Raw genomic sequence first — 17444 nt, forward strand, 5'->3', positions numbered from 1 at the left:
AACTGTTCGAAGGAATAGGAAAGCTGTTGATAAGATATGTTCAGGTTATTTATTTTTTCGAATTTCAAGCGAAAATTGAACGACGATCGAGTCAGCTTCGTTGAAATCAATATTGAAATGTCAGAGGTTTTGAATGAGAGAATTTCACTCACAATCAATGCATGTACTATAGTTGATTTCATTAACCGCGCTGGCCTTTTTCTATTGTTATTAAGATAAGGTGCGTGTGTATGTTCGTTTGATAAAATGTGTTTGGTGTAGGCACTTGACTTCCGGTACGGTAAAAGTTCTCTAATAACGTTTAACGTGCCAGTGCTGTTCTCCCAGTAGCGCAGTTTTACTTCAGAGTTAAACAACTGTTGGTGGACATTCGGTTACACAATTGCAATTCTAGTGATCCTCTGTGACGAAATCAAGGTAGATTGTTCACTCGATAATTGTCATTTCACTGCTTTAATCATCGTCATTCTTGTCGGTCGATTGTCGTTCGACTGCATACACTGGCTCACTTAGAATTCGTGGCTTTCTCGATATAGTCCGTACTGTTGTTGGTCTGAAGCGCTTGATAGGTCTTTGATCTATTCCAGAGGAATAATAATGCTGAAAACGTTATTTCGATTGACAGGGGGAATTGAAATGGCAAAAAAGGAAAGCAGTTTGACAAAAGCTCTGGCTTATTCCGAGGTTTTCGTAAGCTTTTCTAAAGCCATATCAAGACAGGTTGACGTGTTTAGGTACGATCGTACGATGTAATAATCTGGTATGTAAACGCTGGCAACACTAGTGTGATTAGAAATTTCCAGAAGCCGAGACTAGTGCTGTAAGTTTTTTTTTTTTTTTTTTTTTTACATCGCCGATGAATTTCCAAAGAATATTTTCCTGCTCAAGCTCCGCATGTACTGTAAGTAGATGTATCGAAGGATCATCAGTCAACATTTGGGCGCAACCGCGGTATGTACCCTGTGTCCCAGCGTTTATATCGCAGCATGTTTAGTTGCCTGCCGTCAGGCGTAAAATTAACGCTGAATCTTAAGTCAAACTAGGGTCCGTGAATGAACGTGGCGCTATAGGGAAGGTGGATATATATCAGCTTGACGGAAATCGATTAAATTACACGAGGCATTTGTCCTGTCGGGTCATTGTTGTGTGTTATCCGGGTGTGAAGTTGAATCGGAAAGTTTTACCTCGACCGGCATGCAAATCCAAAGATAGAAATTATTGAGTAAAACGCTTAATCAAAAGCGACAACAGTACACGCATGAGGTATGTAATAGGTGAATATTTCATGTGACTTCTACCTCCGCTAAGCTATTGACTAATTATTGAACTGAATAATAAAATAATTCCTATGGTAAAATACATCAGGCGATGCATATACAAAACGTCGACCTCGTGTGAAAATGAAGAGCAAATGAAGAATTTCGAGGATAAAAGCAAAGAGTATATTTCATTATGACTTGTCGCTAATTGAAATATGTTCGTTCCAAAGAGAATCAAACGCGAAAAAATGTATCAGCGACCTTAATATGAATACGTAAAAAATAATAACGGACATGTGCTACCAGCTAGATTAAAAAAGATCGAATTTCCAATATCACAATAAACATCTAATATGTTTCATATTCAATTCAAGTGCCGCCACGAATGCGGCAGGAGGAAACCCCTAGTTCAGACACGACGTGTAAAGGTGTACGTACCCAGTGTCATTAAAACTTGTAGCGAACCAATCGAGCGACGAAATTTGGATCTTGTTTGTTCCTGTTATGTCATGGTGTCCATGCAGAGAAATTTGTACAACGTACAGTTTTCCACGATACAACAGCGCGTGTATGCACTTTCCTCGTCCGTCCACTGTATAATTAGATTCAAAATGTTCGTAGTACCATAGGTAGTACTCTCTGCTCTCGGTCAGCTTATATTATGTACAATAATTGGGTTGTAAGAGAGGTATTAATTGAGGAATTTTTTTTGAAAGTAATTTATTGTAAGAAAGAGGAGAATATCATCGTTAACTGGTCGCTCGAACTTTAAATTGAACGTATTTTATGCATGCATGTTACATATCCAAGTCGTTTAATCTGGACTATTTTTCGTTATCGGTGTCTGTAAATATGTACGTATAGCATTCTCTATTCAACAAGCTAGCTTATTATCGATCCGTAATAGAAAATAGATGGGACCCAATCAACCGTGGATGAAGAGAAGAGATAAAATAGATGGCGGTTATATACATAAGCCCGTTTATTTAAATCTATTGCGTTGTAGCCAAGTGAAAACAAATACCGAAAATCTCATCCAAAGATATCCTCAATAAAAGCTCCGCGTACAATGGTTATAGAGATATCTGAAATTACAGAGTGGGTATATTCAACATCTTTTCGTAGTCGAAATTGTTACATCACTGCTTGAAAATCATGTGCCAGCTGAGATTTCATTTTTTGTCCAAACTTATTTTCGTTTTGTTCTGTTAAAAATTATCGTGAGGATGTATCAGGAGACCTCGGAGGTTATCGTGTAATTAACATTCCGGTTTCGGAAAATATAGTTTTTATCTGATCGACCTTCTTAGCGTAAATCGTCGGAGAATATATTACTACGCGAGCGAGTAGCGTAATTGGACCGAATCCTCATGGGAACTATTTCGAAGGAATATGGTGTGCATTTTAAATCTATGGCGATTTGAATAATCATGGGTTCGAGGTAATATCTAGACATCCGCCTGAAACTCCGAGTTAATTTCAAGACAACTGACGTGGGGTAATCAAGTTTGGATGAATCATTGTTGCCCACGATGCATTATCTAACAGATTCTTAGCGCCGGATTAAACATGCAAGCTCAATTATTCTCGGTGCGTTGAGTTCCCTGATTAACTAGTCGAATTGAATTATTAACTCAATCTGCTGTATTCTAGAGTTTTCTTTTGTTAGTTTTCATAACCAAAATATCCATATAATATACGTGCGGTGGGCGATGACGCTGGAAAGCAATCTCCACCACTATGCAGATGCATAGCTATCCATAGCTGCATGTTAGTTGAGTAGGTAAAGTTTTCGAACGGAATCGCTCAAGTTCTAATGAAACTGGGCTAAGTGGTGCAGGATGATTTTCTGAAATTTATTGAAACCCCGGTATCCAATTTGAACGCCGGGCGTTCCGGGCACCGTGCAACTTTCTCGCCCTGCCCTGTGGCGGTTTCAAACTGGGTAGTATCGACAGATGGCAGTTGCTATTTGCTCCTGGGTCAGTAGGAATACTATCAAATACCAATTTTTGAGTTTTGCGCGCCACCGAGTCGAACGAATATAAATATTTTTACATCGGAACGACCTCACCGGTGAAGGACATCCGCAGCAATCGGAAGGCAATTGGAATATAATTTTGCAGGGTCACGATATAAACCCTTTGAATTTATCAGGCCACCAGAATTCCGTTGGTACGGATATATTAGGGAGAGCGCGATATTAAATTTGCACCAACTAAACAGGCCCCTACGCTTGCCAGCAATCCGCATAGATTAGCTACGTCACAATTATCTCGTGAATAGAACCCGTGTGGTACGCAGTTACATGTTATACCGTGTTATAAGTATACATATATGGTGGCATTGAACAACGTGATCGCAGTTACCAAACTCTTTTTATTTTCTAATCGGAGTTATTCACAGTCATCGTCAGCGTGTGGCTCGAAGAATGGTTCTGCAAGATTGGGAAATTTCCTGTTATGTCGAATATCACTCGAGTATAAATATTACCGGATATTTTTCAAGGTGAAAAAGCTCCAGCGATCACATCCAGTTTAGTTCGCCCCACCGAATCGAGTCAGCTATAAATACTTCGCATATATTGAATTGTCACATACAGGGTTGGTCGCAAAACTATTTGATAATTTCAAACGTTATCGCAGAAAATTCACGTAATACTCCGACGGCGACGACTATGCCTTCCATTTTTATACACGATTTATTGGGGTACGGGAGTCCAGAATTAGTTATGAAGTCACTTGAAAAGTATATACATTCTGGTAATGAGCAAAATGATAACCGGTCTTTAACAAAGCGGTTCGAACAATACAAATGCAAAATGAAATATTAACCAAGCAAATTCAATATCAAATGATATTAATTCAACAAAATCAAACGATAGTCAATGTTATAACAAACGAAATTCTCAAAGGATTTGAGCGCAGAAAAAAGGTCAACTGACTTTTTACGGTCTCACACTTTATATTCTGTAGATTTTATCGAATGGTTTAGTAAGGATCACTCGGTTTTTCGATAAGTGCTACCGATTTATCGATATTTCAAAGTTTTTAAACAGCAAAAATATTTCAAGTCCCGGCTTAAGAGTTTCTAAGTGACTACTTCTGCCACGCGTAAGGTCGAAGTGAAATTGCAAGAAAAACTGAGTAAAAACTGGACTCGGATGCATCTGTGCGTGGTTTTTTATATTACTAGTGCGGACTACGAAGAGAGACCCTCAACCTGTTTCCCTTTGTCTCAGGCATTATTTGTTATTGTCCATTTCTTAATCAATCGGGACTTAGGCAGGGATTGCGGAACATGGTGGTGGCAATGTAGCATAAGCATTTTTATAAACATTCATTAGGATTTAGCTCAGTGCACTCAGAGTGCACAAGTATGAGTGCACTCAGGGTACACACATTTACACTTATATATATACCGATGCGTGAGCACACAAATGTGGCGAAAGCATTACGAAGAGCTAGAGCTAGAATCAAATTTAGAATTCCTCTGGTTTATAGTGAAAAGTCGAAAGACAATTGACTTAACAAATTAGGTCGAGGTATGTAACGAAAGTTAACTGCGATTTCAGTTGACGAGCTGATTTCCAAGCCGGTGAACTTTTAACATCTTCACATTCGTACGAATTCACTGATTGCGTGTGGATCTGTTCTGCATATTGTTTTGTCAAAGTTCATCGCCTCCTCCACTTTAGCGTGTAACAATAATTGAACTTATTGCAATTGACAACACATTGAGATATTCCAAATGTAAAATTAATACATCGAGTAGAACGGTGGAGTCATATCTTTTGAGAAAAATAAAAATCAAGTGGAGTGTGTCAGTCGATTGTTAATCAGAAATTGAAGTTATTCCAAAACAACATCGAGTGGCGGATGAGATTTGAAAATAAAGGAACAAAAAAACGGCCTCCTTGTATGGATGTGACGTGCGTCCTTGGTGAATATTCTAATACGTGTTCTAATCACAATTTGCCTAAACTGTTCGAGCCTACAGATATCGCATGATATTGCAACCAACTCGTACTTTTAGTAGCGTTTTCAGGGTGATTAGTTAATGAATATTCACGTGTTCTTAAGTTCACCTGATTAGCGATGTAATTTACACGCTTGCCTACTTTTTTGACGTTCTTTCTTAGCCCGACTTCCCTTTGTTCGTTTCTCGGTTCACTTCCACTTTATCGATCGCTTACTGCCCTCCGCTGCAGCGCTCAACTCTCCGTCGACATAATGACCGACCCGTTTGAGCACCGCTTCTCCATCAAGCGATCTAGTCAAATATCAATAAACGTTGCGGGATATCGCTACGTCCAATTGCCAGTAAAATGAAAATTAAGGCCGAGTCGAATCCGAATGGGAATTTTTTTCTACTTTCGTCGCACGATGATACTTTTTGAGATCAAATCGCGCAATGTCACGAAGAAGATTCGATATTGAAAATCGAGCAGATCATTGGTTCGGTTCATTAGGCGATGAACCAATTGATCGATATTCTTTTCGACGAAAGGAATCAATCGATGAGCTTAGGAAGTATCGAGACGTACGGGGTATTCGCTGAGGTATGGTTTAAAAAAATTCCAAGAATATTGGGAGCGGAAATATGAAAAATGGTGCTTTGGAAAAACGTTTCTCTAGCGCTCGTCAATACGTACGCGTAGACGTCGAACCATAAATCGAACGATGTATGAGGATAGCTGGGGTAGATTCTAACGATATAAAAAATTTTTGACCGTTGCCTCCCTGCGCATGTTTCAATCCTTTGACTCCGACGATCGATCAAAAATAAACTTACAAAACGATTTTGATGTTATTCACTTTCCAATTGAACGGATGAAATAGGAAAATCAAATTTTACGGTTTCACAGCATAATCGTGTGGTGATCAGCGAACGGTGAATACTGTTCCGGAAAAAATGTAACCCACCGTTCCAACCTGCCTGTATAAAATTCGTCACGGTCACGGTAAATATGACAAATTCGCGACTATTCAGAGATCGCACCTGACTCGTCTGCACACTTGAAACTGGAAAGAAGATGAATCGCAAGTTATCTCGCCGGCTTCTGTGCGGTGTACCTACTCTTACGTAGGAATGACATGTGCCAAGTATAACTCCAATTGTCAACGTGCAATAGCAAACGGTTTGCTGGAATCGTAAAATTCATGACCGCGTAATAAACAGTTTATTTCTCCACCAAAGCTGCAGGTGTTCCTTATTATAGTTGAACTTTTCCTTTGGCAAAAGTCGCTCGTTTCTTTACTTTCAGAACAATTCGTAAGGCAGAACATTCAAACACAACATAAGTCGCTCCGAAGTGAATTCATCGTCATGGAATGTGATAAAACAAGGTCGTAAATTTTTTTTTTACACAAATCTTATTTTATTTTTATCTCTTGAACATCAAAGTTCACAGTTCACGTATTGCCCAAATCCGCGTGGTCAATACGCGTAATCCAGCGAGTATTCGTTCAAAGAACCTAATCACGCATTTCGGGTCAAAATACCCGATAAACCCGGAAGAAACGACACACATATACGCTGAGATTTCGTAGTGCTTTTCATTCTGTCATGTCGTATCGAATGGCGTCCAATACAGTTCAACGCAAAAAGCGAGTTGTCGGAAAAAACCTCGAAGATAATAGTTGAAATTGACCTGCGGTCCGGTCCCGGTTTATACTTACACAAATTCGTCATCATATTCGTATACGACGTGACTGATATTTATTTGCTAACCTTCCAGTTACGGAACGAACCCCGTGAAGTGGTCACTTAATTTGCGATATCAACGTTAACTCACTCACCTTTGCTACCGTCTGGCTGTCACTTTATCCCCCTCCAGAGTCATGCAGTTATTAGGGTTGGTTAGTAGTTACCGAGAGAGGAGGAGAGCTCGCATAGAATCTACCTATTTTACCGAGGACTAAATTGCCGCTAGCTACCCTGAGAACGTTGTAATTAATTTTGAAAGGTGCGTACGATAGAGTCAGCGATCATTGTCTACCCACCTAAACAAGTAGCGGATCGTGTACCTAGAATGTATGTACGCAGAATATCATGTAAACCCATCTCTCGACTCATCGTGACGTTTTCCTTTATTCCCCGGCCGTTTGAAACCTACTTGAATTAGTCCTTGTTGATCGAAACGCGCATCCAGCTATGTAGTTCCCTGCAGATTGCGTACGAGACGAAAATAGAAATGATCTCACGGTCCGATGGGAACGGAAGGTCCGCCGCGCCCCGTGCGCGTTGAATCGGAATCCCCAGGGTCACTTACAAGAAACGAAGGCTGCGCGAGAAAAGCTCAGGATCATCTACGCGGGCGAGCGAATCTCCCATTGATTAAAGGTCAATAAGTAGAAAGAAAGGAGACTGTGCGCGGGGGTAGCTGAGAAATTGAGAAATTTAGAGATACCACTCGACATGTCTCCAAAGAAAGCTCGTGGTCAATTTTCTCGCAAACTTTCCCTTCTCCATTCGCGACGTGAAAAATCACACCCGCTATCACGTACTCGACTCTTAAACGCGAATGAAGTATCAAGTTTGAAAAAATATTGCCATGATTTTTGTTATTCCAAACGTTCGAAATTTTGTGTAGGCGAACCACATTGGTCAACAATTTCATGTTCAACATTTTTTATCCACGTGAAGGTGAAAAGAGGATTAAAATTTCACGTAATTTTGGATGCCATCGTTTTCGACACAATGTTCAATTTTTCTGAAAGTTAACGACTACGAGGTAATGTTGATTCGTAACACAAGTCAATTCGGTTAAAATACCGAGAAAAAAACATTTGAGTGGATTTCGCGAAGCACGCGAAATGTGTTGAATTTCACACGAAATGTTTTACTGCGATAAATAACGTGTAATATAATACCTTCACAAATTTTTTGCGAGAACCGCCCACCAGAAATTTTTTAGATCTCAGAAATACAACGTTCATTCCAGTGAATAATTAAGCTTAACAAGTGAATCTCATTTTTCCTAAAAATGTCACATTTTTACAGATGTACTGGACCACCAGACTAATTAAGTTCGAAGTTTTCATTATCACAATTTGAACGGATAATATTCGATTATTCGGGAATTTATTATCATGGTCTTCTGATTAATTATTTTTTAATGTATGTACATCTTTTCGCAAAATACACTGCAGTTGTCGTAGGTCATCGATCTCCACGTTTCGTCATCATAGGTATGCCATGTATGGCGAATGTTGAAGAACAAATATTTATCTTCGGCTGACTTGGTTAAAGTTGTTCTGAAATTCAGGTCTCTAACCTACGATATGGAAATGTTGAACTTGAGTTCTCCCCGAGGAAGATGGAGGTGAAGTTATTTACTTGCTTTCGGATCAGCGTCTTCTGGGAACTTCTCACGTCTTCTTCCTGCAGCGTGAGGAAAAGCGGGAAACGTTATTCATATTTTTATGACAAGCAGCAGCTGCTGCTGAATAGAAAAAGACAGATCGAATCTTTTTTCACGTTCAAACGTGCGTGAGTTGCGTTTGCATTCTTTGACGTAAGACCCTTATTCTTTACCATGCGGGATATTCGACCGGCTGTAAGGAAGCAAAGGCAATTTTCTTAAAATCCACCTTCCGTAAAGGTGAAGTACTATTCGAAGAGAAAAAAAAAAGAACCGAGCTCGCATCGCCGCTCGGAAAAATGTGACATTAATTCACCATAGACGTTACACTTCCACCGTTATGACGATTTCTCGTCGCATACCAGCAAACATTTTTCCACATATTTACGGAACAAAAGTTCTCAATATTTGAGGGCAAAGCCTTTTATCCACGTTTGGATTTAAAGCTAACATTGTTCAGGCCCTCCACATATCCATTCCCATACGAGTAACGGCGATATAGCCATCCGAAATATCACAAGATCCGAATTCCATTTACAAACATATGATATCGAGTTACCCTCCATTGTACCTACGTTCGGAAACGTGCGTATGGAAATACGTAAATCAAGACGAAATACGATTTCCATGATTCCTCGCTCTTTACGGTTCTATTCTACCGTTACCGTAAGTAAAGCAGCTGTACACAGTTTTCTTTTTACACCGGTATAGAGATCTCGACTATGTTCGTCTCCCCCACACGAGGGCGTGAAACCCATAAATTGAATCCACCTAGTTTCTGCTTCTTCACAGCGTACTCGAGTCACATCGAATACCGAGTAATGATGTAATTCAATCACGTGTGAAGATGGCTACAAATTTTCGTGGTTAGCTAATTGCAGATGAAAGGACAGACGGTGCATCGGACGCATGGTCGGTGGCTCTAATCAAAGCTTCGAACCCCGCTCTCTACATTAACCCATCGACGTATATCTTCGAACCGAGCTATTGCCCCCGCATACAGTTTTCGACAGCTCCGCGGTCCTTAATGGTCACGACTAAATTTATAGATATGCGGAGCACGTAATCGTCAGCTGCAGCACAAAGCCGACGAGAATTTGCATGCGGGGATAACAGCGGTGGATGCTTTAACGAGATAACTAACGTTTTCCGTGTGTATCCAGGCACTCCTATTTCCCTCGGTTTCTCGTTCAATCCCTCGACGGACACCGAGTCCGATATAATAAGTCATCGTCCGTGTCCTCCCTCGACAGCATTGGCAAGTCGAATTCAAAGCGGTACACCTGCATCGGAATAAACACGAATTCGGCGGCGAAATAAAGAAATATATCTCGGGATCAGTGATCGAATGCGATACACGTAGATTGACGAATGGGCATACGGGGCGCGTTTGTCGACAAAGATAAACTTTGATATTTCAACCGTATACGGAATTCGATAATTCGCATCGTTTGTTACGATACACGGACGAGTTATGAGGGGTGCTTCCCGTTCTTGACATTTTGCCGTCTCTTTTGTTTTCAATGTTGAGAAGACTCTTTTTTTTCTTGCATCAAAGAGCGATGTAACGTTACATTGAATAAAAAATAAAAAAAAAAAAAAAAGGCTCCCGCCGGTTTTTTATATCGATATCATAGAGCTCGACGGAGATCGGATTCACCAAGGGCTGTACAGGTTCTTTTCCTAGGGACTGGGACGAGGTCACGTGACTTATTTCGGGTGCCATTCAATTTTGTAGAAACGAGACCTCGCACCATACACGTGTATCTACATGCACACCGCGGAGTTAGTGAGAGAGAGAATGGTACAAAAGCGTAGAATTTCAGGAGGTATAAACTACTTGAGAGGAATCCACTCGATGTTAAGAGGGGGAAAATTTCTGGCGCCGTTAACGCTGGCGCGGCCTTCCCATGACTTCTGACTTTGCCCCACATACAAGGATAGAGCAGCTTGTACCTTGGGGAAATAAAGTGTTTGAAAGTTATTATTATTCTATTATATTATATATTCGGTAGATCAAAGATTCGCGGTATGCCAACAAGTAGTGGCATCAAAATTTACCGAAATAATAATCATCTTTGTTAGACCACAATGCAGATCATCAAAGCAAATCAATCGGCACGCAAGGATTTCGTTGTGAAATAAACGTCGTTTTCCTGTCGCTTTCATTTTGCTTCTGACACGCAAGAGCCTGATTTAAAGGCTTGGAAACTTATCATCGTGTTCTTAGCAGGGTTGAATAATTGGCGGAACGCCATACATGTACATCCGACCGTTAGAAATATTATCGGTTTATTTTTCATCAACGAAAATGATGTAAGCCAAAACATTTGGAGAATTACAACCACCCCTGCCCGTTTCGTTCCATCTAATTAGGTCACGACTTAAGTGACGTAAGAAATTTTCCGTCGCAAATATCAACGTCGATATTCACCGGGGAGATCGAACTGAAGGGACCTAAATGCAGTCCAAGACGTTGTAAGAAATAAGTTGTGGGAGTTGATTAAAATTTTTCGTTTCACACAGAATGTGAAAAAATGCCAATTTAAGCGCAAAAAACAACAAAGAAATAGCTCGCGTAACCAGAAGATTTTTGAGACCAATGTCCATTCCTGAACATGGAAACTTTATTTATTTCAAAACGGTGACAAAGAAATTACTTATGAGTCGAAGAATCTTTTTTCCCCTCATTCGTGGGACGCAGTCGTTGAAATAAAGTTTTACGCGACGCCTGTGACTTTGCCAGGAGATGTCGCAACTATTTTACTTTATTTTATTTAGTTACGTCTCGCCAGGAGATGGCTAGCCTAGCAGTTTTTTTTTTTTTTTTTCTTTCTGTTATTCGGTGTATTACGAGTACTTGGTAACCGTCCAGACTTTCAAATGAACTCGCGGCGTTGACCCCTTGAGCGCGTCATTTTTGCCGCTCGACTAAGTAAGTCTGAACACACCTCTACGCGTTAAATATATTGCTTTTGTATGCGTCAATCTCGTTCCGAAAGCTAGCTACTCGCATCGCAAAATGGCGATAGGCCGTGCACATGTTTACCAATAAATTTTAATCGAGGAGGGCTACTTGAAATATTGGACGTATCCATATCGTAGGTACTATACAAGTTCTCGAGAGACGAGGGTCTGGCGTGTAGAGCAAAATTCTTCGAAATGCAGACTGACAATAATAATAAGGACAATAACTATGAGCAACAGTAATCGTAATCATATTCGTGATTATGAAAATAGCGACAATCGTTCAAAATTTCTGTTGGTATTTCGCTAATAAATTCAAAAAGTCTACAGGTATGTACGGTGCAAATGTTACTACATACATGAAATGACTGTGATTTTACGAACGGACCGTGTTTGCCCTTTCGTCCACTCGTTCGTGTTTTTTTTTTCCTAATTTTTATTCATTTCAACTCGCCCGGAATTTTGAAGCGGAAAATGACCCGTGGCAGCTGATGTATATTACAGGGTTATTTACAGTGCAGAGATATTGCGACGGATCGTGTCGACGACAAGTTGCCAATAAATTGACGTTGACGAGACGCTCGAAAGGAAGAAAATAAAAAATAAAAATAGAAATTAACGAATATAAAATGAAAAAAAAAAGGATCGCCAAGCGGCGGTGATTTCCTCTGCCGAAGCACGGCGATTTATGGAATAGGATCCAAGCGTGCGATGACCGAGGTGAAAAATTGCCCGAACCAGTATATGTACACGAATGTGTGCATGCATACCTATATACATATATAATGTATATTCCTCTCACATACGAATTCCAGCGGAATTTTATCGCTTCCGTAAACGTAATGGGCATCAATTCCTATTACATATTTGGCACCAAACGTTTTTCATGGTTCGATATTACTCTCGTAACCCCGAAATACATATGTATACATGTACATATTCGCGCAGACGAAGATTAAGACGAAGCAATTTCTTATATTTTAGACCTTATTGCTTCCTGCGACGCAGACGTATGTGCCTATATTCATCCGACCATTGATCCGATATTCGTGGACGTTGAGCATGCCTATATCCATACATCTTACCACTTCGCGATGCAATTGCGGTTGAAAGGATTCCGTTTCGTCGAGTATCAGGTAATACAGAATCTGTACTCTCGATGTGTGTTTATTTTACGGGTACGATTTCCTCTTTTTTTTTAACTTAAATCTCAATCGAGGACTGAGGACTAAAACACAAAAGTGTGGAAAATTTTTTATTGTATCGCTCACTTTTGTGGGGTACGACCTTATGACAGAAAACATATTGAAAATCTGAAGAGTTAGAGTTGCGCCCTACTGGATCTCAGTCTTTTAGTCCTTAATATGTGCAATTGCGTATGGGAATTCCCGCCCACGGCAGCCTTAATTCCAAGGGGTTGTTATCCACCTGAGTACGAAAATAATGTACCTCTGCAAAAGCTAATTGGTGTAACGATAAATATTGACATTTTAACTCTTATAATAAGAGTCGTAGGTCATGGAGGATTAAAATCTGAAGTTATATTTCTCAGATACTATTGAGGGCTCGATTGGGGGTGAGGAAAGGTTGTACAAAACGGTGGGAACTCTGGCTTAAAAGCTTCGTTAGCAGGGCGGAGCTTGGGACATTGAGTGCCTTACTTTATGTGTTATCATTTTTTTTTTCTTCTCCCCTATCCAGCTGCGTATCTTCCTTTTCTCTTCTCTACTTTGTCGGTTCGATTTTCTCCTTTTTGTATGTTCCCACGTCGTTTTTCCCTTTTTTTTTAGCTCGCAGGTATAAGCTCTTATCCCACTGTTAATCAGCGACATCATTCGTCGACGTGATCGGGATGTGTTCATCTCCGAAGTTCGGTACGGTTCTGCTTTTATTTACCGTTAAAACCAATAATTTAAAAATCATTTACAACGAACATAATCAAATCTGTATTTATCCTCGTACGACCAATCCCCTTATCACCCCACGTATCGTTTTCCCATTTAATAATGCGTTTGCGAGTGCAGTCCATTTATTGATCCTCCGTCCTTCTAACGCGGTTGGTTTTATGTTTTCAGCTTTTTATTTGCACTCCTATTTTTTTCCCTCGTATTCAGGGTGCGTGTCCCACCGTGACCGATGCGATTGACAAGGCGGGTTTTATTCACCCTTTGCTTCCGCGTCACAACATCGACTACTGAAAAATACATCACCTACATTCTCTCGACGTACCATGTGGTAAGTGTGAGTGCACGTGAATGGCCCATCGCACAATGGAGTGATGTAGAAAAATGCACTTTGATCAGTTTACCATGAAATAGCAACCCTACGATGAATAAACGAACGACAAAAGTATTCGTAATTGAATATTTTTCAGTATTATCTCGTGGCGCTCAATACCGGATGAGGGACCGTGAGTCTTACCGAATCCCGTACCGTTAGCCGGAATTATTTTCGCGCGATAAGCCGATCTTTTTATCAAAAGCTCCGAAAGGTCAAGTTTGTATTACATTTGTAAACCCGGAACGGAACAGACCCAGAAATCGAAGGGCGTAATTTGCTTCTTTTTTTTTTTCTATCATTTCTCGCGTAAAATTGTTGAGTAGAATCGTATGCGAGCGATGATCCGTAAGGTCATCGTTGGTAATATCTAACTCTATATTGCGGGATAATCGCGAGATTTAATTCAAATATTCCTGCGCTTTAGCGGGCAAAAAGCCTCCAGGCTGCAGCATTAAGTCGGATCGGTGTTAAGCCAGCCCCGTAATTCAATGCGACAGTTTCGGCAGCTGGTTGCCCTGAGGTGTCGTTGGGATGAGTCGGTTGTTTCACGTTTGTGTGTTAAGTTTTGTCATTCGAGGCGCCCACTTGGCGTTACCTTAAATCATAAGCAGCTCAGATCGGCTTCGGGCGGTGAGACGCAAAGCCATCTTATTCAATCAAATTCCAGCTCGTAATAAAAATTTGAAAAAAAGAAAGAAAAAAAAAAAAACCAGCACGGTAGAAGCGATTCCGGAATTCCCGCAAGCTGAAATAAGTCAGCGGGATATAACGTGAAAATGAAGCTCGATCCTCTCCGTTGAAAGTCTGTGCGTTTTACACGTCTCTACATTTTTTTAAATCTTTTCACCCCGATTGTGATCATCCTATTTATTTATTTTTTTGTCGTTCGTGTGAACGCATGCGAAAATGAAAGTCGATCGCGAATGTTCTCAGGATAATTTGACGTAGAGAATTGGATAGATCCAAGATTCTTCGATCGATCAGAAAAATACAATGCTGATTTTGGTACGAAAATCTGTGAAGACATTTTTACCGAAAATTCAAAAAGCTTCGTCAAACATCCGGGATGTGTGGTATACGTGATACTTTTCGCCGCCATGGAACAGCTTGGAATCTACCGGTAATTCCTGCACCATGAAATTTCTTTGGGATTTGCCATATGGTAGAATCGTGTGCCAAATTGGAATTTTCACTCTTAGGGATGTTGGCTATGCGAGGTAACAGCTGCAGGCGAAACCCGGATGGTTGTTCCGAAAACATAGCTTTGCTCTAGGAAAGTTTTAATACCATTTACTGTCCGTCTATCTCAAGGAACCGACTATTATACTCGTATAGGTATACGGTACCTGAATAGCGCAAGAAGCTCCCCGGGAACTTATCGAGGGCAAAAACGAAGCATGTGATTTTATTGGACTCCACGCTTACCTCCAGGTAATGTAGGTTATATGCGTATAATACATATTTTCTCAAGCAGAAAGATTAAAAATCCTGCAGGATGTCCGCGCACAGACATACGCGTCTACGTGTATATCCATACTATATTTCCACGTGTTTACAAAAAAAACAAAAAAAAAAAAAAATAAGTTACTGTTTTAATGGAATTTATATTTCCATCTCCCTCCAAGTTATAAAATCCCTCAGTTTTTTTTTTTTTTTATAAGGGAGTTTGTTTCATTAGGCCACGTAATACTTGGCGCGAATTTTAGCGAAATTTAATTTACGACAGCATTCCGGGTATGAAAACGAATGAAAATTAAAATTGGTACATAAATCGATGATAATTTAGTTTTCACACTCATTGTACCAATTATAATTTCGAAATGAAACACTAGTGACGTCATTGCTGTTCGGCCGAAGGGAGCTTATTTAGCTAATTTTTACCACCTGCATGTATGTAACACGTGTTTTACATCTTTAATCAAGTCACGCATAGCCGTCTCGTTGAACTTATTAGTTTTTAAAAATGGGTTACGCCGAGTTGGACGAAACTCTACACGCGAGTCGATCGGAATTCCAAAATACAACGAAACGAATGAGAAAATAAAAGCTCGGGGTGTTGAATTATTTCAATACGATTTCAGGGGCTTTAGCGCCTTCCTTTCCAATCCTACTCGCGGACGTCCTTGCCCTCCTGATCATGGATGGAAAACTTTCTAACTATGTAATCCCGAAGCTCAGCTTGATTGTATTGAGCTCGATGCCTGAGAAAGTATTAAGTGCTTACGCGGATCGGCCCATAGAAAATAAAAATGTAAGGGTATAACTGAAAAACAAAGACAAAAAAGTCCGGGCGGGGATCCGTGCTGACGCCTAATTGAGGCGATAGAAATATTTGGAAGTTATAAGATCTTATTTTTAAGCTCGCAAAAAGCGTCACGCCCAAAAAAATAAGATTATCGGAGCAAGATTATTTCGGTAGGGCTTTCATCAGGCTTTCATGAATACGATATTTCGTAAATCCACTCTAATCTGACTCAATAACCCTCACGGTATACACATAGGTATAGGCTCACACCAAAACCCGCGTTGGAAGGAAGAAGAAGAATAGCAAGAAATACCTCAAACCTTACACATCTGACTCCTACCAAAATCACTCACTCTAGAATTTTTTTCGGAATGTAAAAGTTTGAGGAAAAGACGTGACAGTGAAATTCATTCTTATCATTTCATATCATGTATATATGTATATGTAAATGTTGTATGGATACGTTGAGTACCAGGCAGAAATTGTCGAAGAAGTGTCGCTGTTGTTTTTCTTTTTTTTTTTTTTTCGTTCACGGAAGCCAATGATTCCCTAATAATGCAAAAGCGTTCTCTACTCGGAGAGAGATTGGCGAGAATTTTGTAACTCGGTGAAGTGTATAGTCCGTAGATTCTACCCCTAAGAGTTGGTTCTGGTGTCCGACGCTGAAGAAAAGCAGCGAAGAATCCCCACGGCTATTCTTCTGGGATTTACTGCAGCACGCACCTCAGGACCGCAGCCTTTCTTTGTAACGGTCAAAAGAGCCTAAATTTGATAAATTTCGAGGGCAGACCTCCTCGTAATTCGTTTGCCAAGGGCCACGAAGCCGCGGGGTTCAAATTCAGCCATAATTTCATAGCCGCGGTATAATGTTATAGTCCCTAGACCGCTCACTGGCTCGTGAGAAACGATGCAGTATCTGCACTTCTTGCCCTCATGCACGTGTACGTAACTTCTTCAATTATTCTGCAGCAGCCCCCGGCTTCCGGTTGATCGAATTATTTTTAGTCTCGAAAATATTTTCGCAATACGTGAACAACTTTCCGGCATCGACTGGGTTAGCTTGAGGCGATTTCCCATTCACGAACCGAAGTGACCTGAGTACCTGAGCGTGTGTAGTTCAGGAAACGATTTTACGCATTCGCGATGAGAGAACAATGACATTTTTAAAAATAACACCTCACCCTCAGAACGAGAGTGAAAAAGCAGAAAAAAGCACTCATCGAATGAATTTATAATACAATAATGCGAAGGCCTCAGTGAAAGCACGTCGGGGCAGGTCCGATGAGCTTCATAACGATCATGGGATCAAACGAATCAGCCCAGGGGT

At 40.4% G+C, this 17444-nt stretch overlaps 1 protein-coding gene across 1 annotated transcript in view; it reads left to right on the top strand.

Annotated features, from left to right (window-relative positions):
* The first annotated feature begins 305 nt into the window (after positions 1 to 305).
* LOC105691393 (synaptotagmin-7) overlaps positions 306 to 17444 on the top strand; it is a 169508-nt gene continuing 152369 nt past the window's right edge. Inside the window, exon 1 of the mRNA XM_012409835.3 lies at positions 306 to 417. The gene's annotated coding sequence lies outside the window, so the exon portion shown is untranslated. The remainder of the gene's footprint in view (positions 418 to 17444) is intronic.

The sequence above is a fragment of the Athalia rosae genome, chromosome 1 (genome assembly GCF_917208135.1).
Source record: "Athalia rosae chromosome 1, iyAthRosa1.1, whole genome shotgun sequence".
Lineage (NCBI taxonomy): Eukaryota > Metazoa > Arthropoda > Insecta > Hymenoptera > Athaliidae > Athalia > Athalia rosae.